General features: G+C 35.8%; 1 long non-coding RNA gene across 1 annotated transcript in view; it reads right to left on the bottom strand.

Annotated features, from left to right (window-relative positions):
• LOC143270842 (uncharacterized) overlaps positions 1-25,161 on the bottom strand; it is a 67,620-nt gene that overhangs the window by 31,683 nt on the left and 10,776 nt on the right. Inside the window, exon 2 of the long non-coding RNA XR_013048054.1 lies at positions 15,595-15,632. This is a non-coding gene — a long non-coding RNA (uncharacterized LOC143270842). The remainder of the gene's footprint in view (positions 1-15,594; positions 15,633-25,161) is intronic.

The following is a 25,161-nucleotide window of genomic DNA, read 5'->3' on the forward strand; positions in this document are numbered from 1 at the left end:
GGCAAGGTCTCCCTGTAAAAGTGATATTTGTTCTGGGATGTGGATAGTATACAGAGTTAGATGGTCAAAAAGATAAGAGAACACTACATAAAATACAAATTATATACAAAGTCCCTGAGAAGATCATTGGTTTAATGAGAAGCAGGGGAAGTATGAGCATTTAAAATACTCAGAGGGAGCTGAAAGTATCAAAGTGAACAACCTAAGATGTTGGTTGCAATCAAAACAAGAAGTAAAATTCCATCAGTTCAAATTGTAATTTTGCTATTTACTATCTTTTGTGCCTCTGATAGTCAAATACCTCTCTATACTTCAGTTTCATTTTCTGTGAATTGAGGGGGAAATGTAACAATAATTTAGTTTAGTGATAATTAAGTGAGATAGTATATAGGGAATCAAAAATACTAAGCACATAGTAAAAATAGCTGTTATTGTTACATTTTTGAATATTTTTCTGGGCATTAATTTGAATCTGTATGTCATCTTTTTCTTAGACATTAGTGTATACAGTTTTACCTATATAAACCTAATATAGAAAAAAATACTTTTAAATCTAGTTTAAGTACAATGAACTTATTACATTTAAAAATTAATGTCTACTGAGAGAGGGAGAAGAAATTTGCTCAGCGACAAGCCACCTGATAGATTATCCAAGTGTTCATCCTTGAATATGTATACATACAAGAAACACTAAATACACTCAAGAGAAAAAATTGTGTGTCTGTGTGTGTGTGTGTGTGTGTGTGTGTGTGTGTGTGTGTGTGAAAATAGCTAAAGAATAAGAGAGCATGATTTGAAAGAGAGTGGGAGATCATGGGAGAAGTTGAAATGGAGATATTGTAGATGGAAATGATGTAAAAACGGCACTCATGTATGAAATTCTCAAAAATAGTAAGTCTAGATCTCAGATTTAAAGGTTGTCATGTTATTGTTTTTCTAATTCTTTAATTACCGTTAACATTATTTTTATCAGAGTCTCATGATTTTAGACTTAAAGAATATGTGCTGTATTAGAATAAGAGAACACTTTTTCCTTCCAATTTTCTAAGTTTTGTTGAATTTGAATTTACTTTAGCTTTAGTTTTACAATTATGATAGCACACAGTACCTAGGCTTGTGGCAGAATTATATAATTATTCTATGTTTCTTATTTTAGGAATAAAATTGGTCAGGACCTCTCATAAATTACATGAGCACAAAAAGATTGTCATATGATTTTTACTATGCTAGAACACAATTCACTCCCCAAATCCCTAAAGATCTGTACTCACAGATGCTGATACTTCAAGCCTACTTAACTTCGTGTTATAATAGTTTATGATATAACATGTTACTCATTTGATGCAGAGGCTGCAATTTTGAATATATTATAGGTCATTTTTAGTTATTTTGAAAAATAGTAAGTACCTATGTAGTTAAAGGATTTTGGTTAATTCCATATAGAATAGAAAGATAAAAAGGCACGTATCTTGACCTTAAAACATTCACTAAAACAGAGGGTAAGGAGGATCCACCAGTAGGTATAGGGAGAAGAGAACAAAAGGAAAAAACAAAGCAATATAATGAATGTTCAGAAATAGAAGTAAAGTTGTATACAAGGAGATTGAAAACCAAGTTATATATAAGGCATAATTTGATGTATGCTTCAGATATCTGACTAGAATATCAGTTGACGATAATTACAAGGAAGGAAGCTGCAAGCAAGAAGACGACTACTGAAAAGTGCATGGAGACCAGAGAAGACAGGCACTCATCCTTCTGGAATGTTGAGTAGTTACTGTAGCTGGAGTTTAGATTAGAGCACTACATATATAAGTGAAAGCTGAGAGATAGTTTTAAATAAATTTGGATGGCTACTAGAAGCCAGATGATTGAGCACCTTCAATGATACACCATGTAGTTAGGACTTCATTATGAAAGTAATGAGAAAGTTTGTGGATAATGTCTTAGTCATACCCTAAGATGTATTTATAGTAGCATGTAGCAGAGTTTGGAGCCACAAACACAAGTATTTTAGGAATGAGAGGTGTAAAGGATGTAAACAGATAAGATAAAATATATAATGCAATTTGTTTCATAAATCTTAGAAAGTGACATCAAGTGATGATTCAGGAAAAGTCTATCTCCCATGATGAGTTTTTTTTTTTTTTTTTTTTTTTTTTTGTATTGGAGAAGTGAGGGAATGGCAGTGACATACTTAAAATTAAAAAGTGAATTACTACTTTCTTTGTATGGTGCTTGATAACATCATAATTGGCTAGTTTCTTAATGAAGAAGCAATGTGACATAGTGGTAAATAATGAAGCCTGAAGCTATGTGTATTCTGAGTTTAATTTGTTTATGACCATGGGAAGATTACATAAACTCTCTAACTTTCATTTTCCTGAGCTTGAAGAATAGTGATAAAAGCAGCAAACACCACAGAATATGGCGGTGAAGATAGTTATAATCACTAAAAATGCTTATCTTATTATATAGCATCTAAGTTATTATTTAAAAACTTACAAACGTCAAGCTAAGGGGAGAGCTTAGCAGGTAAAGTGCTTGCTGTGCAAGCATGAAGACCTGAGTTAAACTGCCCCAAAGCTACATAAAGCAGGTGTATTGCCATGTGCTTCTAATCCAAGCAATCCTATAGAAATATGGAACATGGATACTGCAAAATCTTGAGAAGCAAATGGGCCAGCTAGCCGGGTGTACACAACTGCAAACAACAAGGGACCATGTCTCAAACAAGGTAGAAGGTGAGGAACTGACACACAGGTGTCTGCTGACATCCACATATATGACTCAATATGCACATGCTTCCACTCACACACATAAGTATGTGAACACAATTCACACACACAAGCATCATACAAACACAAATTAGAAATGTCATATTAAAAAATACACTTGTTGGGTCATCATTTTGTGTTCTCTTCCCTGGGAAAGACTATTTTCTCCTGCAGTTTGTATTCCTTAGTTGCCTGCAATTCTTTGTCTAGGATTGGGAAATCATATACACAAAGTAGCATTATACTAAATGAGTGTATTTTATTTATATATTTATGTATATATATATATGTGTGTGTGTGTGTGTGTGTGTGTGTGTGTGTGTGTGTGTGTAACAACAATTAAAGAAAAAGAGATCAGAGTCCATGAATTATAGTGAGAATGGGAAGATTGAGGAAGGAAAGGGGAAATGGTGTAATTATATTTTAATTTTGAATAAAATAATTAAAAACAAATACACTTATTGCTGTGCTTGAGTCAATAACATATGGAATATGGGACAGTACAGTAATATACTAAAAATCATTTTAACTCTGAGGTGTTAACACAGAGAACATACATGTTAAAAACCATTTAGATTAAAAAACCTACAATAATGAAAAAGGAATTAAAAATAAGAGTTTAAAGATGAGCTATTTCTATGTTGTCTCTCAAACTATTCTAAAGCCAAAAGCCTTTCTGCTGTACTAGAAGGCTCTAAGTATTTGCTTCATATTTTGCATATTAAAACTTACCAACAAATTGTTTCCACCCTGCCACCGAACTTCAAAACATGTGAAGTGCACGGGTTAACAAACTTAAACATTTAAAGAGTCATGAAATGGACTGTTTCCGCTTTCCATCTGGCTTTTATCAATTGTAAGTCAGTTTCAGAAGGACTGCTACACAATCAAAACACACAATCTCCCTAGTCAGATAATTCAATTTTATAAATGAATTACTTATGTGCCTATAAGTAAATACATTCCTAAGCGTGAGGATATCGGCTGCTGTCAGTGAGATAATCAAATCCAGGGGAAAAGGCTATCCTTGTAAACACTCAAAAGATCCTAAATTTCTGGTATGATAAATCCAATCAAAAACATTTCAGCCTTACCCTCAGAAAGAAAGGGTAAATTTAAAAAATTAGGTATTTAGCAAAGAGACACAAGGTCAGCAGAGCAGACACTAGAATAGAGCAGCTTATTTTGTTAGAAAAAGCAAGTGAGTTAAAAAGGAAAAGAAAGAACAACGCTATTCTATAGCTCTCAGCATCTGGAAAGCATGCATTCATGCCAAGATAAATTGAACATTGCCCTAACACGTGACTATGATCTCTAAAAGACGGTGCAAAATGAAGGAAGGGGCTTTAGACTCCTGGAAACTCATGAATGAATCCTATCTCTGTTACTAACCAGGTGTGTGACCTTGGACAATTTACTGACACCCCACCCCCAATATTCAATTTTTCAAATGTATAATGGAGGAAAGAACGTCGATTTCCCAGTATTCGGACAAGGATAAAGGAGTAATAGGCCTAGTCTCATGTCCCGTACACAGAAGGCACCAAAGAATGATAGTACATCTTCAAATTGTCTGTTGTTTGTAGGATTTATCGCCTCTTAGACTTTTTTGCTTTCTGTACATGAACAATAAGGCAAGATAAGTAATAATGCAAGTGTCAGCATATGGAAACTTACATATATGTAGAAAATATTAGTTCACGATGTAACATACATCAATATACATTAAGTTGGTAGAGAAATTCTAATTGTCCAAACAACTTTTTCTTAGATTAAATTATGTAATTCACAAACAAAAACTATGCTGGTTACAGGAAAGATATTTTTATCTCAATTCAGAACATGAAAGTTAATATTAAGGTAATTCTTCCCTACTTGCCTAAATTTACACAACTAAGGGATAATCTTCTAATATAGTCCATGATAAGATTAAAAGGAACGTATTTAAATTTTTAATGCTTTTTATAGATTGTCTCTGTGTTGGGCTTTGCATGAAATGGTATTTTTTTTCTTTGCAAGGCAAGAATGGCCATGGAAATCACCTGGTAAAAGATTATAGACTAAAGTGTTTTGAAGTCTAATTTAAATTTTCCTTTTAAAAATTAAAACAGTAATTGATGCTTGTCAAATAAACCATTGTACATAAAAATGCTCTAATAACCAGTTAACACATATGCAATTACTCAATAATCTTGACTGTACATTTTGAGAACATCCTTGACCATTTCCTCGTATTGTAATTATTCTAAACTATGAGTTATTTCCCATGCAGTTATTCTAGGCTACGAGTTATGAGTATATAATGGAAGTGTTTCACCTATCTAATGAAAGCATTACTAGTATTTGGAGTTTGAAATTAACTTTACAGAACTGAGGGAGTTTTTGTTTTGTTTTGGTTTGGTTTGGTTGGTTTTTCAAGACAGGGTTTTTCTGTATGTAGTTCTGGCTGTCCTGGAATCACTCTGTAAACCAAGCTGACCTTGAACTCACAGAGATCCATCTGCCTCTGCCTCTGCCTCCTAAGTGCTGGGATTAAAGGTGTGTGCCACCACCACCCAGCCAGAATTGAGATTTTTTTTTTAAAGTGGTAATTTTAAATTAATCTAGACTGAGGATTTGAATGTGTGGTCTGTAACTACTCGGGAGATTATAAATAAATGAGGATTCATTGAATCACATCCCCTCACTGCTTAAACAAGGGAAATTACATTTGGTCCCACATTAAATGTGTCCGTGAGACACTAGCTGCTGTGTAGTCCATTTGTGCTCCTTTAACCGATTATCAGAGATTGAGTCACTTATGAAGAAAATACATTTAGTTCTCACATTTTAAGACTTGGTCGTCCAAGATCAAGGCTTAGCCACATTTATTTTCTGGTGGAGGCTGCTCATAGCTTCCAAAATAGGACCTGTGTGGCATCCTCCAGAGCAAATGGGCACTGTCTTTAATATAGCTCAACACAGAAGGCAAATGAGGTGAACACCATGTAGAATGTCTTTTTTTTTTTTTTTTTTTTTTTTTTGGTTTTTCGAGACAGGGTTTCTCTGCGTAGTTTTGCGCCTTTCCTGGACCTCACTTGGTAGCCCAGGCTGGCCTTGAACTCACAGCGATCCGCCTGGCTCTGCCTCCCAAGTGCTGGGATTAAAGGCGTGCGCCACCACCGCCCGGCCTAGAATGTCTTTTATAAGGCTCTAATTCCCACATATTACTAGTACAGTTTGACTTGGTAAACTTCATTGTAAGTTGTTCCAAAAGGAACTGTGCTGACTAGTTGTTTTGTCAGCTTGACACAAACTAGTCGTCTGAGAAGAGGGAACCTCGCCGGGCGGTGGTGGCGCACGCCTTTAATCCCAGCACTCGGGAGGCAGAGCCAGGCGGATCTCTGTGAGTTCGAGGCCAGCCTGGGCTACCAAGTGGGTTCCAGGAAAGGCGCAAAGCTACGCAGAGAAACCCTGTCTCGAAAAACCAAAAAAAAAAAAAAAAAAAAGAAGAGGGAACCTCAATTGAGAAAACGCCTCCATAAGATAGTTCTGTAGGCAAGTCTGGGGGGGCATTTCTTGATTAATAATTTATCTGGGAAGACTGAACTTATTGTGGGTTGTACTAACCCTAGGCAAGTGGTCCTGGATAATACAAGAAACCAGGCTGAGCAAGACAAGAGAAGCAAGCTAGTAAACTGTGTTCTTCCAGGGCTTCTGCTTCAGGTGCTACCTTCAGGTTGCTGCTATGACTTCCCTTCTCTTCGTGATGGATTGTAACTTATAAGCAGAAATAAAACTTTCCATCCCCACCTTTCTTTTGGACATGGTGTTATCACAGCAATGGAAAGAAAACTAAGACAGGAGACATCATAGAACAAGGATATTCTGAATCATTAACAATATCTTTGTCTTCTGTGAGTTGTAATGAAGACAGTGCTTATCTTTCTATATACAGGGAATGGGTCATAAGTAGCACCCATGATATGTAATGCGGCAAGAGGATGTACACTCAAATAGATAACCACCTTTTCTGGGCAGACTCTCAGGCTTCCCACATGAGGCAGTACGAATGTGAAAAAAGAGAGAAAATACAAGAAGAGAAATTTCTTCAGCATGGATTCTTCTGTCTCCTTTTACTCAAAATATGTCATTCATTTAAAATGAAGGTAAAAGTTGAAATAGAAATCATATGTCTGAAGGAGTAAGTGAAAACTTTAGCTCATATTTATAAAGGATCAAAAGTTGACTAAGAAAATGAAGTGTTTGTGGCTTTAAACAAATTAGTGTGGTGCTGGTTCTAGGATCACAAAAATATGAGTTTGAAAGAAGGAATTTTCACTTACTATCAGTGTAACCTTGTTCAAACTGTCACTCTTAAACTTAAATTGTCACATCTAGAGTACATGGCAAAGGTGAGCATTAAATAATAGCACAGCATGCTGCTTGGTAAGTATCAAGTACTCAGTGGATATTACCTATCAGAGCAGAGACGTTTTACTGCTTACTATACATCCACGTGGTCTTCAATATCTCTCAGACCCTTTTTAGTTATGCCATATATTCTGACCCATAGGCTGTAAGTGAAAACAATATGCATCACTCACTTCTGGATCAAATGATAAAAAAGAAACAATATTTTTTATTATGATTTTCTACTTTTCTGCTCTTTTTTAATCAAGGATGCCTTGTGTTCTAGATAGTACAACTATAAAATGCTGTGTAATTTGCCCAAATGCAGCATAAATAAGAAACTTGGCTTCTATTACATCACTGAAATTTGGTGGTTATTGTTAGGAAACATAGGTATACACTATTCCAGATGATTTAGCTACCATTAATATTTATCAACATTTGAGGCTGAAAAATGACATAGTGAAAAGCACAGAGAGGTAGAAATAAACGGACTAGCATTCCAGGCTTGTTTACCTGAGACTGGAGGTAAATAATTAAATTGCTCAATTCCTCAATTCATGTATTTCACAAATGTCAAGGGTATTATTAAACCTTCAATACAGCTTCCTGTGAAGATATAGGAAAACACACTTTTGAAAGTCAAGAACATGTAGAAACATGTACAATTATTATTTCTGTTTGACTTAGGGTATGACTGTTGGGTGTCTAGAAGAAGCCAAAGGCTAGCAGTTATAGTGTATCAAGAATATATTGAATTTGATCATTTCCTGGGTACGATACTACTCTGCTCATGTTCTTCCTTTCCTTTCCTTTCCTTTTTTTTTTTTTTTGGAGACAGGGTTTCTCTGTGTAGTTTTGGTGCTTGTCCTAGATCTTGCTCTGTAAACCAGGCTGGCCTTGAACTCACAGAGATCTGTCTGACTCTGCCTCCCAAGTGCTGGGATTAAAGGCATGTGCCACCACCGCCCAGCCTCCTTTCCTTTTTTATAAAAGAAATTATTTAGACCATAAATGAAGAATCACGGGATGACATAAGGTCTCACACTGTAGGTTGACCTAATCTAAAACTCATAGCAATCCTCCTGCCTCAGCCTCTTGAGTCCATGCAGGACTGAAAACCCCTTCCATAATGACTAGCTTTCATGATACCAGAAGACACAATAGAAGCTTCCATAGGAGGTAAGCAATCAACTGTTTACCTAACTGTGATATCTATGAATGACAACAGTGTGGCACACATACCTTAGGGGTAACCAACAGCTCTCTAATTGGACTTCAGGCCCACTCAACAAGAGGGAAGTCATGCCTAGTAATGGAAACATAGACAAATATCCAGTACTAATAAAGTCACGAACCTTGGAGAAAAACCTACAGCCACCACTTCACTAAACTAGTATCGTCTCTAACTACATTTTCGTTATATATTGTTATACCAACAGATAAGTGTAGCTCTTACCTGTCAAAAAGGAAGTTTCTATTTGTAACAGATGGAAACCATTACAGAAAACTACAACTAATCAAAATGTAGAGTTATGGAGCCTGGTCCAAATGGATACATCTACAAAACATCTTCTGCAGCTAAGGCTCAAAAATCACTGTGGAAGTGGGTATGGGAAGACCGTAAGAGCAAGAGGAACAAGGAGATTATGTCTCCTAGAAATGTCAGAAGCTGCACCCATAAAGTCTTATTAACATGACTGCCTAAACATGAGCTGAACAAGGACAATAACATTGGACATGCTAACATGGATTGGGGAAAGCCCAGGAGACCTCAACCATATGCCAAAAATTACAGGTAACTAATGAATGCTGAGAGTGGGGAAATAGTCTTCCCCAAGGAGGAACACAAACCAACTGGTTATTCAGATTCAGTACCAATGGTTAGCTCTGAAAACACACATACAACTATTATACAAATTGAGCAGGTTGTATTTATGTACTTAGGAATATAACTATATATATAGAGAGAGTTAAGACAAATAGGCCAGAATTTGAAAAAGAGTAAGGAGAGGTATATATGAGAGGTATATATATATATATATATATATATATATATATATATATATATGTGTGTGTGTGTGTGTGTGTGTGTGTGTGTGTGTGTGTGTATTAGAACTTGGGAGGCAGGAAGAACAGTGGGGGAAAAAAAGAAAAAAGTTATTAAGATTTATAAAAAGAAAATAACCTTGTAAAAGATTTAATTTATCTCTTTAATCTTAACCATAGCATACCAAGTGGAATTATAATATAATTATAATAGATATTATCAATTAAGTCTAATTGCTTTAATTTTATAGATAACAATTATTTGGCCAATGATAAAATTCTTGTTTTTGTATACCATATAATATTATTTACTTCTCAGTGTTCCTATTATTTCATTTTAGAACTCTTTAATTTATAGTTTTCTTATGTTGTAACTTTTCTTATATTCCATATATTTTTTCTTTCTTGAATGTTCTGTAATATACAGGCAATACTGATGAGGATTCATTGATTGATGGAAGTTATTGAGTTTGATACAAGTTTATGTGAAATCTTGAGTGACCAAGACTTATGATTACCATTTATCTTTAAAAGCGTATCAAGTCCAACAAGAACATGTCTCTTTGTTTTGGAGAACCCATGTGACACATATATGAACATTCTGGTAAAAGAAGACTATCTTTTTAAAGTGAATGAAAGGTTTTCTAAGAAGTTTCCAGTTTTTTAGGAACTGTACATGGAGTAGCATTTAATTTACAAGTTGAACAAACTACAGCTTTTAAACATCAGTTCAAATGTACTGTAAAATAATGTGATCAAGCACTTTCTGCTGGGTAACATCTGTCTAGTAAGTGAGATAAGGTATATTGATTAACATGACAAATATGTGCTTATTTCAGGACAAATATCACCACAGAAACCAATACCTACCATGGTCTCTAAAATCTGTTCTGACAAGCTCATTTTAATACTGGATTAATTATTTTAAAAACTGTAGCAATATAGGTGTAAATAACCACAGTTGTTTGATTTGAGAAATAAATGTAGTTGACATGCACTTTAATGTAATAACCTTTCTGCATCAGTCTTTTTCAGTAGACTCAAGATTGGACTGGAATTAAATACACATAATGAGATATATATATTTAATGATCCCCCTCTCTCTAGTGATTCTGAGTAACAGGATTTCTTGTTGTCTGGATCCATTCCATACTTCTGTACCCAGTTAAAAGACTGACCATCAGTGCCTATCTATATTCCCACACGATGTAGTTTGTATTGATATCCTGTACAAAATAGACAAAGAAAACAGAGAAGATGGATTTCTTGTAAGGATTTGTTTTCTTCTTTGGCCTTGTTTCTGTCATTTCTGAACATCTGTACCAAAAAGAGTGATTCTTATCGTTCGGAGGTGCTGAAGCCAAACATCTCCAATTATTACCCTTCTTTGACAGCAGCTTTTTAACTTGAATAACTCATTAATAATTCTGGATGTTTTACTACAGATATGCTATCTCTGAGCTCTATTTTTTTTGTTCTAACAGTCAACTATTTTTAAAATATGCAGCCACTGAGTTTAGTCAATAAATGTACTATTCTCTATTCCTATTCCCATTTGAATTTCTCTTGTTTTCCCATTTTTTTTCTGTTGATGGTAAAAACGGGTCTGAGGCTGCTGTTCAAAAGCCATGGCAAGGTCAAGAGCCTCTCTCTCATGGAGTGAGATTAAAACTTCAGCAGAAAATGGCAGAGCAGTTGGATTTCATATTGATCTCACTTAGCAGGTGGATTTTTTCAGACTTAGACTCACAAAGAATTATGTCCATACAGAAAATTGACAAAATTGCCATATGCTCTTCCTCTTATTTTCTCAGCCTATTCCCTGCTCTGCTGTCAACTTTTCTTTATGTTAATGTTGTCCATGACTTTTTCACAACAAAATTAAGTTTTCAACACTTATTTGCTCTGTTCTTGCTGTTTCTTCAGCTTAACTCACCTTTCTTGAATTTGGTTATTATTTCTAATCCCAAGTGGTTAAGTAAAGTGGAAAAGAAATATGTTTTCACATAATCTGAACTGTAAATTTGTCTATCTCAATAATACTATAAAGCTGACCTTCTTCTAGGAGGCTCTACTTTCTATATGCTACCAATATAGTAGGAAAGGAAGAGCATTAGAGTTTACATCCTTTGCAAATATTCTCTTGGATATCCACCCCTCAGTTGTATAAAAACTGAGTACTAAACTTAGTTTTTCTTCACTAAGCTGACATTGTTACACATTATGAAAGTGGCAGAAACAATGCTGCATATAAAAAACAGATGGTCATTGAGCATTAGAATATCATGTTAGCATGACAGTCCAGTTTAACATTGAAACATATTGACTGAGAAATGTTCAATGGGCACTGAAGAGTTGGCTTGGCAGTTAAGAGCACTTGTCATTCTTGCAGAGGACCTCGGTTCAATACCCAGCATCAGCATGACTCACAACTGTCTGGAACTCCAGTCCCATGAGATCCAAAGCCCTCTTTTTATCTCCACAGGCACCAGGCACACATGTGATGCACAAACATACATCTAGGGAAAATACTCATATACATAAAATAATAAAATAATTTAGAAAATGTGTAATATAGTATTCATATTGGAAAAGGAATATTCAGTTTTATACAATATTTCAAATGGGATAATGGCAAATTATCACATCTTAAGAGGTGATATCTATCATAAATAGCCTGGAAATAAGATTATATAGTGGAAGCTTGAAGGGATCTGTGCTACACTTACTAGAGAAATATGGATTTAAGGATACAATAGTTCTCTCCAAATGATAAAATATACTTTCTCTTAGGAATGTGATAAAATCATCTCCTGGGTCTAAACATTAGGATAAATTGAGTAGAAATTGAAGGAAAAGCATTTAATTCTAATCAAGGGAAAAGTCTGAATAAAGATAACATCCAATCAGATGCACTGACTTAGTCAATGAACTACTGTTTAGGAAATCTTCAACTACACTATTGACCATTTATGAGGTTCCAAAATACAATCATCGCTTAGAGGTGTCATATAAAAATAATAGAAATTTGCTCTCTACTTCTGTCCATTTCATGACTAAACACTGGGAATCTACACTTTGTTTTGTGGTTCTGGGGAATCATGAGGTTTCTAATATTGGGGAGTAAAAACATCATACTTTGACTTTCTGACATTCTCATTCAATGTGATTGGTTTCGCATGCAATTGTTCAATGGTCTCTAATTGTGCTACCCTACTAGTAGCTTTTTCAAAAACAGCTTTCTGAATGTTTTAAAAATCCTCCATATAGCTGGAAATATGAAAGAAACACAAGTTTGTATATAATTTCTAGCTCTGAATTGCCTACTAGAATAGATTTATCCAGGAAATATGTTTAATTTACTGAGTATCTGGTGTCAATAACAACTATATAATATTCAAGAAATATTATAATGTTTATATTCTGTGTACTACATATTTACAATGTAGGAAGTTAGTATTTACATTTGTTAATTGAACCTGAGAGTGATAAAGAACTTGTAATTTTCTGGAAAGAACATAGTAGAAAATCATTTCATTGATACTGGGATAGAAAATTTTCCTGTCAGTCATGCCAGATGTTAAAATTAAGAAATGAAATGCAAATACAGGTTTGATCCATGACAACATCATCCAAAATGACTCCAGACCTTAAAATTGTTTATTTCCTGTGTTTGCATCACGCTATTAAGTATCGATTTTTGTAATCAAATGAAATTAATTGAGGTCATGTCAGCATTAAGACCTAAGCAAAGAACTGCAATAGATTAATTTTTTTATGTCATATGGAAAGCAACACATTCCTAATTCTGAATTAACATGGTGAGACATTTTGAGATACAATTACTGATTTGTGTCCTAAAGATGAACAGTTATGAAAATAAAAAATGTAGATAATCTAATCTTTGCTATCTCTTTTCAATACTTATGTTTGAAATCATTAAGTGAAGCAAAGAAACCAACCAGATCCCTAATGATTGATATATGCTATGCCTTTTTAAAAGTGAACAATAAATCTCCTGTGACCTTCCAGTTTCATTTTTTTTCTCACCTAGGAAGCTTTATTGGTGATGACAGCTGACAGAAATTCCTTACAGTCATCATAGGTTTGGAAAGTGGTTTGCATATTTTGGCACTTCATTATAGAGAGGAACTGAAATAAGCTGCTGCCAACATTCCACTAAATTGCACCTTTAAAAGTCTTTTTGATGTCTCCACTATTCAACTCCAATATCCCTGGAAATTTCTAGAATAAGTACAGTTATGCATTCCCCAAAGAATGGCCTCCAGTAATCAGCTCTTACAAAGTTCAGGAGGTCCTATTTTCATGGGGGAAGTGCTTTAATCAAGATTAATTTTTTCCAGTTTTCAGTAATCGGAGCTCTTCCTGAGTTTTCCTCAACTCTCCTTTAGGATGAAATTATCAAATTTCCATGGCAATTAAATGAAAAAGTATGAGTTTATGGATCATTCTGTACAATAGTTGCCAAGGTACAAGTGAAATTAACTAAGGAAAAGAAAGCACAGTATTCAGCATGAAAGCTATGGGCTCACAACACAGGTCTTTGGCAGAGTGCCTACATTATTGAAGAGTTTTGAGTTCTCACTAGATGTATTTCCTGCTTTATCTGTATCTCCCAAACTTTATTCTCATCAAAAGTTTTATAGTTAAGAAAATGAATAACAGCATAAAATTATATTTTATATTGTCCAAACTCAAATTCAGGCCATATTGAAACAACAGATAACTGGAAATAGTTCTTTTTAAAGTAAAAATAATTTTATAAATATCATCCTCTAAATGATTCTCACCTGTTGTTTGAAAGAACCTTCATAGAAAAAAGACCATTATACAACTAGCTATGAGTCTGCTAGGGTGTTTCTTGATGCTGAGGGGAAAATTCTTGCAGTCCATAAACACCAATTATTATTATAATCTTTCCTTCCCTTAAGTAACTTATAACCCCTAAGTCAAATGAATGACCCTGTCTGTCAGCAGATTTCCCTCAGCTATGTTGAAATCGGAAGGATGCATGGGAATACTCATGAGAAAAGCAACTGAAAATGGGACAAGACATCAAGCGTTACAATCCTAATTGTACTAGAATAAACTGTACCATTTACAAAAGATAGTCACAAACTGCCTTTTTGTACTCACTAGTACTTTGATTTTTATAATATACTAGGTATAGCTGATACAACTTATGTGTGGATGACTCTATTTTTTATTATTGTTTTACTTTTCTCCCTTCTTCCATGCCATATATCACCAAGACGTCTTTAATATGGTCCCTGTCCATTTACTAAACATAATCTGTCATAATATTTGTCTTAATTAATGTTTCTATTGCTATGAAAAGACACCATGACCACAGAAACTCTTATAAAAGAAAACATTTAATTGCAGGTGGCTTACAGTTCAGAGGTATAGTCCATTAATGTCATGGTGGGAAACATGACATGTGGGCAGACGTGGTGCTGAAGAAGCTGAGAGTTCTACATCTTGATCTCTAAGCAGCAGATCTGTCCCACTAGGCCTAGCTTGACCATATAAGCATAAGCGCTCAAAGCCTGCCGTCAAAGTGACACACTTCCTCCAACAGGACGACACCTCCTAATAGTATCACTCGATATGGGCCAAGCATTCAAACACATGAGTCCATTGGGACCATTCTATTCAAACCACTACAGGATTCTTCCTCAATTCCAACTGTTTCAGCTATGCTGAATTTCTTTAATTTTTTTCAATCATTCCAATAGGCACAACATAGCATGTCGCATTTAACAAATATCCATATGAGTGAAATATTTTTCAGAACAAAACAAATAGAGCCCCTAAAAAAATTACAATGAAATGTAGGCAAGTGCATTTATAATTTTGTGATAGAGAAAGCATTTAAAATGTTAAAGGACCCAAATATATAAAAACACTAACAAAAATGTACATATAATACAGTAAAGAGAGCTGGGTCCCAGGGAACAGAGAAAAAATGTGTTGTATGAGAGCAACAGGTCTTAGGGAACAGAGAGGTCAGACAGCATGAGTCCAGAAGGGCGTATCTCAGGCCCCGGAAGCATTCAGTGGAGCCTCCCCAGGTATGTCAGCAGCTCAATAACATCCTCCAACAGCAGCTCTTTAGCTAGGAGAATTTGGACTAGATGGACAGCATCAAAGCCTTCCTGGCAGCCACCCTGGCACCAGGCCTATGCCTGGTGGTGACTAAAGAGGTGAAGGAGACCAGCTGCTGGCTGCACACAAGCTGACCCACTACCAGCTGTCCCAGTCCTCAGTGCCAAATGCCTGGGAAAGGCCTGCACCTTCAGGGCCCCAGGAGTCCTGCACCTACCCCAGGGTCCCCACATCCCCCCAACCTCACCTAGTGTCGTTGCCTCAAAAGATATCTCCTTTTGCCATCTGAAAAACAAAAAGAATACATTGAATTTAGTATGCAACTAAAATATTTTTTTTCAGAATCTAAAACAACAAGAAATGTTTAATCAGTTATTTTACAAGAAAATAGTGAATAAGGAATGGGGAGAAATAATTCAAAGAGAAGGAGATGGAATGTCACAGACAATACAAAAGATGGCCAATATCAATTGCAATGTTTCTAAAACAAAAAATTCATACAATTCTCATTAATCTGATGGGGAAAATACATAGTACCATCAAGTGATGCTATTCCATAAGAATATTTAAATTATGATTCTTTGATCCCCTAGTGAATTATCTTTTATTTATTTATTTTTGGTTTTTCAAGACAGAGATTCTTTGTGTAGCTTTGCGCCTTTCCTGGAACTCGCTCTGTAGACCAGGCTGGCCTTGAACTCACAGAGATCCACCTGGCTCTGCCTCCCAAGTGCTGGGATTCAAGGCATGTGACACCACTGCCTGGCGAATTATCTTATTATTGAAGCCAGACCACTAAAATATATGTTTATTAGCTTGTGGAAGAAATAAATCGAGGGAGAGCAACTCTACTTCACATTGTAAATTTAGAATTACCACGTAAATAGTAGAGTTCCCATGTATCACTCATACAATTTTCTTTAACATTAATCTTCCAGTAGTGCATTTACTACAACTAAGAAAAAACATATTGTCACATTCTAGGAACTAAAACCAGTAATTCATCCATATTCTTTTTTTTAAAGATTTATTTATTTATTATGTATACAGTGTTCTGTCTGCACATATCCCCGCAGGCCAGAAGAGGGCACCAGATCTCATTACAGATGGTGAGCCACCATGTGGTTGCTGGGAATTGAACTCAGGACCTTTGGAAGAGCAAGCAGTGCTGTTAACCTCTGAGCCATTTCTCTAGCCCTCATCCATATTCTTTTAGTTTTTGCACTATATCTTTATTTTTTAGTATATCATACTACTTCATTACTTTGTCTGCTGAGGTCCTGCTTGAGTATAACAGTTTCTAAGATTTATATTATATTTATATTAAAGTAGTACTGGTTAGATATTTTAGAAAATGTTCCTCAGTTGTGATATATCCAGTTGGTTCTTATGAGCAATCTCATAGAGGTAAAATGCATTTCTTACTACTTCCTATCAAATGTATATGCCACTGACAAAACTCGCATAATCCTGATCTCTAGCAAGGTTTTTATATTACAAACTTAATTTCTGTTCTTTTTGGATGCAACTCTCCTTTACTTGTTATTTCATTCCTTCTGTTATTGTTAACAATAGGTATTCTCATATCTATTGGTAATATGTTAATACTTTTGTCTCACTTTTAAGGAGTTCAGAATTGTGGTGCACCTAATTGGGAAGAGCACTGTGGCTGTTTGAAGGGGAAATGTCCTGCATAAGCTCAAGCATTTGAATACTTGGTCCCCAGTTGGTGGTAGTGTTTGGTGAGGTTTAGGAGGTATAGCCTATATACAGGTCTGGCTTCAATAATAAGATAATTTGCCAGGCGATGGTGGCACACGCCTTTAATCCAGCAAGAGAAGGGAGTATGTAACTGTGAGTAGGCTTTGAGATTTATAGCTTTTCCTTATTCCCAATTCCCTCCCTCTGCTTTCTGCTTACAGTTGAGATGCTCCTGCTATTATGTTTGCGGTTTGCTGCCATGCCTATTCACCATGATAGACTCTTTCCCTCTTGAACCATAAGCCCAAACAAACTTTCTTTTCCCTGTAAGGTGCCTAGGTTATGGTGTTTTGTCATAGCAACAGAAAAGAAACTAATGTGAACATACAAATAAATTACTTGGAATTCTGTATTATATTGTCTATTTGAAGACTCAACTTCTTTAGTCTTTGGCCTTCATCAGCTCTTTCAAAATGCTCTTCTGTTTCTTTCAGTTCTTCTATCACTGTAAGTTGTTTAGCTCTTACTTTCTTAATGTACAAGATACTCTATAATCTGATTATACATGTTCTGTCTCAGCATACATATGTACATACATAAAGTATGCATGAATGCATCATCTATGGATCTGTGCATGTATTTTTTATCATTTTAATATATTTCTATTTATTCTTTGAGAATTTCATACACTCATACAAAGTATTTTAATGATATTCATTGCTACCTCTCTTCTTCCATCTCCAGGTCTACCCCCCAATTTTATACTCTTATTGTTTTTATAACCATTGAGTTCAATAAAAAAGCCTTTTTAATTTAATATGTATATGCTTTTGATGCATATATTATTAAAATAATAATGATGTTATTTGTATAAATTGAGTATAACTTATATTTTAAAATATTATGGAAATATTATTTTAATATTTAATATAATATTCCTTTGAAATGTAAGGGAAATTTGAAAATGCAGGTGAGTATCATTTCTGTTTACACAATAAAGTGAAATGAACAGATTTCCAGAATAAGGAAGTTGTATTTTCTTTTATTTTCCAGTTTCTTTTTGTTTTCAACAGAGCCACATATACCCACATATACCCCAGGTATCTAGACATTTCCTTTGTAGTCCATCCAGCTGAGGACTACTGATCTTCCTTCTCTGCCATAGTCTTACAGAGGAAATATTTTTAGAGAATGAAAACATATAAACATAGTTACTAGTCTTTTCAAATGGAAATTACTCCTTTGTTTTAATTGTTTTGAAGCACAAAGATAATTTCATTAGAGTTTCAAAGGAAGACTGCAGAGCAGGCAAATTATAAAATCTCAGAATGGGAGAGAGAAGGGAAAGCCACATCACTGAAGATCAAGCAGAACCAGCTACATGTCAGGGAGGGGAGCTGTAAAGAAAGAATAAGAGAGCCCCAAATGTCAGGGTAGGGAGGTTAACATAGTAAGGAAAGCATACTTAGAAAATAGATAGAAGGAAGTAATGGAAAAGTTAGGATTTTCTTAGTAATTCACGAATGCAGGCAGACTTATGACTATTTATGGCTGTACTGCACAGGCTCTTGCCTTATTTTAATTTTAAGGTATTATATTCTTGTATTGCTAAGTATCCCTGGTTCCTCTACAAACAAGGCTAACTGAAAGCTCAAAATTTTATTTCACTATTTACTGGTTTGTTGGTTTGCCAAAGACATTTGTAGCACAAGAGGGACAGACATGCTCACTACTTAGCCCCACTGGTCTCATCACTCACTTTTAACTAAAGAGTAAATTGTAAAGTATGGGTTGATAGCCCTGATTATCAGTTCATTTATATTTATTATCATAATTATTGCCATCATGTAATAATGTGCCTAAAATAAATATACATAATAAAGTTTAAACTTTGAAAACATATGTGTTATGCTAAATAAGAGTTCATATTCAACAAACCATCAAACTGTATAAAGTGGGGGGGTTTTGGCACCAGATGTATGAAGTGAGTACATGACTGCTCTCAAGGTACGATTAAGGAGAAGGTTTTTATTGTGCATATGAGGGAGAATACAAACAGAGACATCTGCAAGAGTGCAGAGCAGGAGAGAAAGTAGTAGACTAAACATGGCCAGTAGACTGAACTGAGTCGTGAGAGGAGCCGGGGAGAGAGGAAGAAAAGAGAGCAGAGTGGAGAAGACTAAGAGAGAGGACCAAGAGAAAGGGGACAAAGAGAGGAAGAACCGAAAGGGCACATGGCTGAAATGGCGGGTGTATGTAGGAAAGAGAAGCTGCGGGAAGAGAAGCCCATGAGCTGGAGACTTTTAGGGTAGGAGTGGGGTGAGAAGAGTTGAGAGGAACCACAGGTACTGAGTGAACCTGGAGGCCAGCAGACATTTTAGTATTCTGAGAGGCACCATGATTCATTATTTGTCCTGAATTTCTTTTGGATGTGAAAGAAACTTCTAAGATAAATAAGAAAGAATAAATGAACACAAAATATTTGAAACAAAATGAAAAAATAATTACAAGACTTTTTTCATACCTTTCAAAAACAACCATAACTATAAATAGTTTTATTTTGAAGTTAAAATAACCAAACTGACAGACTAAATTAAAGAAAAAACATAATGCTTCTCATATTATTTTTGTACTTGCCTAAAATTACATATAAATGTATATATACCTATATTTATTTTTAATTTTTAAAATTAAAATGTAATATATCATTTCCCCTTTCTTTACTCCCACCAACACTAGATATTTTAATGAAGTTACCCAACTTGGGGTGATAATGCTCCACCATAGAAAGCCATAGATCAACAAAACCTCAGTGCCAATCATGTGAAACATCCCTTTGAGCTGTTAGTCAGGAGAGTCAGAAGGAAACCCAGAATAACATAGGCTATTCCCATTATTCTTGATTGCTTCCTAGACTTTTAAGTGAAGATCTTAATGCTGAAAACACCACACATTTACACATTTCAGAACTTGGGGAAATTGAGTTGGAAATGACCTGGGATCCTCATCCCTTAGGATAAGTTCTCAGAGTACCCAAAGGTTCTATGCAAGCTTCTAAGGGAGAAAAGGGATCAGTAGTCCCACTGAACTCTAAAGCCAATGAATTACAGCATTGGCCATCATGGCAAGATATCTCTGCTGGTGCAATAGTGTCATTTATATCTTAGAAACAACCGATAGCTGTCTAATTGGACTAAAGCCTGCTCAATAGGAATAAATTCACACCTGGTACTAAAAACTTAGCCCACGACCTGTGACTGGTAAAGCAATAAATCTTAGAAGATAAGCCACTACTTCCACTTCACTAAACTAGTATAATTAGTATAAGTTTTCATTGCATTCTAAATATATATTATCCTTATATTCATAAACAGGTATAGCTCTCACCTCTCACCAAAGGAATTTCTTTCTGCATCAGAAGACCTTTACAGGAAGTCACAACTGCTCAAAATGCAGAGAACAATTGACTGTGGGGTGCCTAGTTCCATATGATACAGCTAAAATATAACAGTGGTACCTAAGGGTCAAGGAGCATAGCACAAGAGGGATGATTACTAAAGCCAGAGAATCAGAACAGAGCATTTGCTTAGAGCTAGTGTTTTCTATAACATTATAGAAAAGCTGCACCCAGATAATCTCAATAATATTGTTGCCTAAATAAGACTCTCCTAATAACAACAACCAGCTGGCCAGAATAGAACTACATACAATTAATGTTTGCTGAGACAAGCAGGATCAGTCTTCTCCAGAGACAAGTCCCCTGAAAAGCTAGTCAGTCCTAAAAGGTCTGCTCTAAACGTATATGGTAACAGCAAATGATCTCAGCAATTTGTGTTTATAAATATATAAGTGTATATTATCATTTAAAAATGGGGGGCCATGAATTTGAGATTGAGTGGAAGAGACACAAGAGGAACCTGAGGGAGGAGAACACATATACTCATTTGATATAATAATTTTTAAGGAATGAAGAAATAAGTATACTCCAACCACTTTGGGGCATATACCCAAAGGATTCTCTTTCTTACTGCAGAAATATTTGTTCATTCATGTTCACTGATATTCTATTCACAGTATCCCCCAAATGGAAATGGCCTAGATGTCCATCAACTGATAATGGATAATGAAAATGGATAATCATATAATGGAATTTTTATTTAGCTGTTAAGAAAAATGAAATGCACAGATAAATGGATAGAATGGGAAATAATAATTCTAAATGAAGTAACTCATGTTCTCTCTTGTATGTGGATGCTAGCTTTGAAATTTCAGATATGTATATTTAAATGGAATACCATTAGAAGTCAGGAAACCAGGTAGGGGACATGGGAGTTGGGCTTTCAAAGGAGTGGAGGATGGAAGGAATAAAGGAGGTAGAAGGAGGAATGTGTAATAATAGAGCAAAAGGTTTAAATGGAATGGGAGCTGGGAGAGCAGATCAGAGAAAGCCATATGAGAGGGGAATAACCAAAACTAGTGACCTTTGAAAAATCCGAATGGAAACCTACTACTATAAAATACCCCTAATATATGTACACACACACATATTTTAAAAGTATTTTGGGATAGCTGTAACCTTGTAGCCAAGTAAATGAGACTTATATGCTACAAATGTTAAAACATTGAAGAAATTGAAGATGCCACCAGAAAATGGAAAGTTCTCCCATGATCATGCACCACTATGACTAATATTGTGAAAATGGCTATCATATTGAAAGCTATCTCCTGATACAATGTAATCTCTATCAAAATTCCAACACAATTCTTTTTCTTCATTTTATTTTTTTTAAATAATTTTTTAAAATTTATTTTATATACTGTGGGGGACCCACTCCTACCTTTTTTTCCCCAGGGTACTCTTGAGAAGTGAGGGATAAGAGATTTAGATAGAAATATAGAAGGGAGAGACAGATAGAAACACAGGATATCCTCGGGAGGGCCTGGATCCTAATCCACCAGCCCCTTCGGTCTCTTTTAAAGAGCTTTTTAAAGGAATGCCAAGGGGTGGAGCAAAAGACTGCCCCCCAGCACAGCCAAGGCAGCCATGCTGGGTAAAGCAAGCTCAGATCTCACTAGGAAACCTCTGTGGGTTCTCACAACACACCAACCACAGTTTCCTCTCCCTCCTCACCTCCCATTCCCTCCAACACAATTCTTAATGGAAATGTAAAAAAATTACAAAGCTGTAGTAATATACACAACATGGTATTGGCATAAAAGCATACATGGTGATCAATGGAATAGAATTAAAGAGCCAGACATAATGCCAAACACCCTGGACACTTGAGTTTTGACAAGGAAGCAAGCAAACAAAAACACACAAACAAACAACGACAACAAAAAAAACTAGAAAAAAAAGACAGCAACATCAACAAATGGCATGGATAGTGGCATGTAGAATATTGAAAATAGATCCATATCTCTCACCCTGAATAAAACTCAGTTCCAAAAGGATCAAGGATCTCAACATACGACTACAATCCTGAAGCCAAGTTGTGGTGGCACACACCTCTAATCCCAGCACTCGAGAGGTAGAGGCAGGTGGATCTCTGTGAGTTTGAGACCAGCACGGTCTATAGAGTGAGTTCCAGTACAGCCAATTACATAGAGAAAACTTGTGTCAAAAAATAAAACAAAAAAAGGACCTGAACCCTTGTGGTTATATTTTAATTGTGCTAAAGTGCTGAAATGTGATTTTATTTGTATGTTAATAAATAAATAAAGTTTGCCTGGAGATCAGAGGTCATTAGTGAGCCAGGAATAGAAGTCATGTGATGGTAGCCCATGCCCTTAATCTGATCACATAGCAGGTAGAGTTTCTGTGTGGTCAAGGACACAGCCAAGCGTGGTGACCCTTGAGTCTTTAATCTCAGTACCAACCATAGAGACCAGGAGGTCTGTATAGATAGGCAGTGATGAAGAAGTCATGTGGCTGGTCTTAGCGCCAATGAGAAGGCACAACAGGAAAGCAATGAAACACAAGACACACAGGAAGAACATCTCTCAGAAGAAGGACGACAGCGAACGGTAAGCTAAAGGTAGTCGTGGCTCTTGCTCTGATCTCTTAGGCTTTAACTTTGTATTTGGCTCGGTATTTCTCATTTACTAAGACTGTTTAGAATTCCATCTACAAACCCTGACTCTGATAGAGAAAACAGGGAATGGGTAACTCATTGGCACAGGACACTGATGGCATAGGCAGTAAAACCAAACATTAGAAAATGGAACCTCAAGAAACTAAAATCTCCTTCTATATATACTCTTTGCTTGCCAGCTCTCCTATCCTTTCTGCTGTCTTGCTATTGGCCAGTTCTTTATTAGACCATCAGGTGTTTTACACAGGCACAGTACTACAGCTTCACAGAGTTGAACAAATGCAACATAAAAGTAACACACCTTAACATAATATTCACCAACAGAACTAAATTGAGTTCTCAAAAAATGAAATACAAATGTTTGAGAATCACTTTAATTAATTAATTAATTAATTTAATTTAAAGACCGGCTCTTAAGAGTATATATAGAAGGAGAAAACTGGGAGGAGACATCTAAGATCTAGGAGTCAGAGAAGGAGGAAGGCTCCAGGGTCCAGCCACCCAGCTACACAGCAAGCTTCAGAGTAAGAGTAAGATTTACAGAAGTAAGAGAATGGGAAAAGCCCAGAAGCAAAAGATAGATGGGTTAAATTAACAAAAGCTGGCTAGAAACTAAGCCAAGCTAAGGCCAGGCATTCATAGTTAAGTATAGCTTAAGTTATATAAGTTAAGTATAGCTGTCCTGGAACTCACTATGTAGACCAGGCTGGCCTCAAACTCACAGAGATCCTCCTGCCTCTGCCTCATGAGTGCTGGGATTAAAGGTGTGTACTACCTCATCTTGCTGAGAAACACATTTAAAATGTTCAACATCCTTAGCCACCAGGGAAATAAAAATTAAGACTACTTAGAGATTTCATCTTACCCCAGTCAGAATGGCTAAGATTGAGAAACAAATGGCAGAATATGCTGATAAGGATGTGCAAAAAGAAGAGCATTTATTTATTCCTGGTGGGGGAAAAATAGGTACAGCCACTATGGATGTTAGTGTGAAGCTGAAAATAGATCTACCACAAGATCCAGCTATTCTACTCTTGGGTAATATACCCCAAAACCTCTATGTCTTACTGCAGAGATATTTGCTCATCCATGTTCATTGTTGCTCCATTCATAATAACCAGAAATTAGAAACAGCCTTGATGTTCATCAATTGATTAATAGATAATGAAAATATCACACACACACACACACACACACACACACACACACACACACACACACAAAATGACACAATGGAATATTATTCAGCTGTTAAGAATATGAAATTTGCAGGTAAATGGGTGGAACTAGAAACAACTGCCATGAGTGAGGTAACTGAGAACATACTTTCCCTTATATGTGGATGCCAGTTTTTAAACTTTAGATATGCTAATTCAGAATATATACAGAGGTTAGGTAGTGAGTAAGTGACAGGGGGAGGGGATCTTTCAAACAAAAGGAAGTATAGGGTTATAAAGAGATAAAGGGGAAGCTAGAATAGGAGGATTAAATGGAAGGGAAAAGGGAAACATGGAAAAGGAGGGAAGGTGGGGAAGGATAATAAACAGAAAAGAGTATTTGAAAAGCCAGATGAAAACTACCTCCATCAAAGCTTCCTAAAATGTATATGTATATGAAAGGAATTTAAAGGGAGTCACCTTGTAACAGGGGTGGCAATGTCCCAGCTAGGCATTTTATGCCACCAAGTGCCAAAAGTGGGTTGTATCTTGTTAAGTCATTGTATACCCTACTCCCAGACAACACAGGCTATTGCCAATGCTATGGTTACTTTCCATAACCTGATGATAAGATCCTGATGCTAAAGATACAACTTAATTTTGCCATTAAACATGAAGAAATTAAGCTGGTGCCCAACTAGAAGCTTCACCCATATTGATTAGCATTTATTGTGCTGGAAGATACTTTGCACCCTACCAGAGGAGGAATGTAATCATCAACATCATCCAGCTTCCACCAGCTCAAATACTAAGAATGTGATCAGATAGCACCTAAGGTCTATAGAAAAACTTCTCCCATCT

The sequence above is a fragment of the Peromyscus maniculatus genome, chromosome X, assembly GCF_049852395.1.
Source record: "Peromyscus maniculatus bairdii isolate BWxNUB_F1_BW_parent chromosome X, HU_Pman_BW_mat_3.1, whole genome shotgun sequence".
Lineage (NCBI taxonomy): Eukaryota > Metazoa > Chordata > Mammalia > Rodentia > Cricetidae > Peromyscus > Peromyscus maniculatus.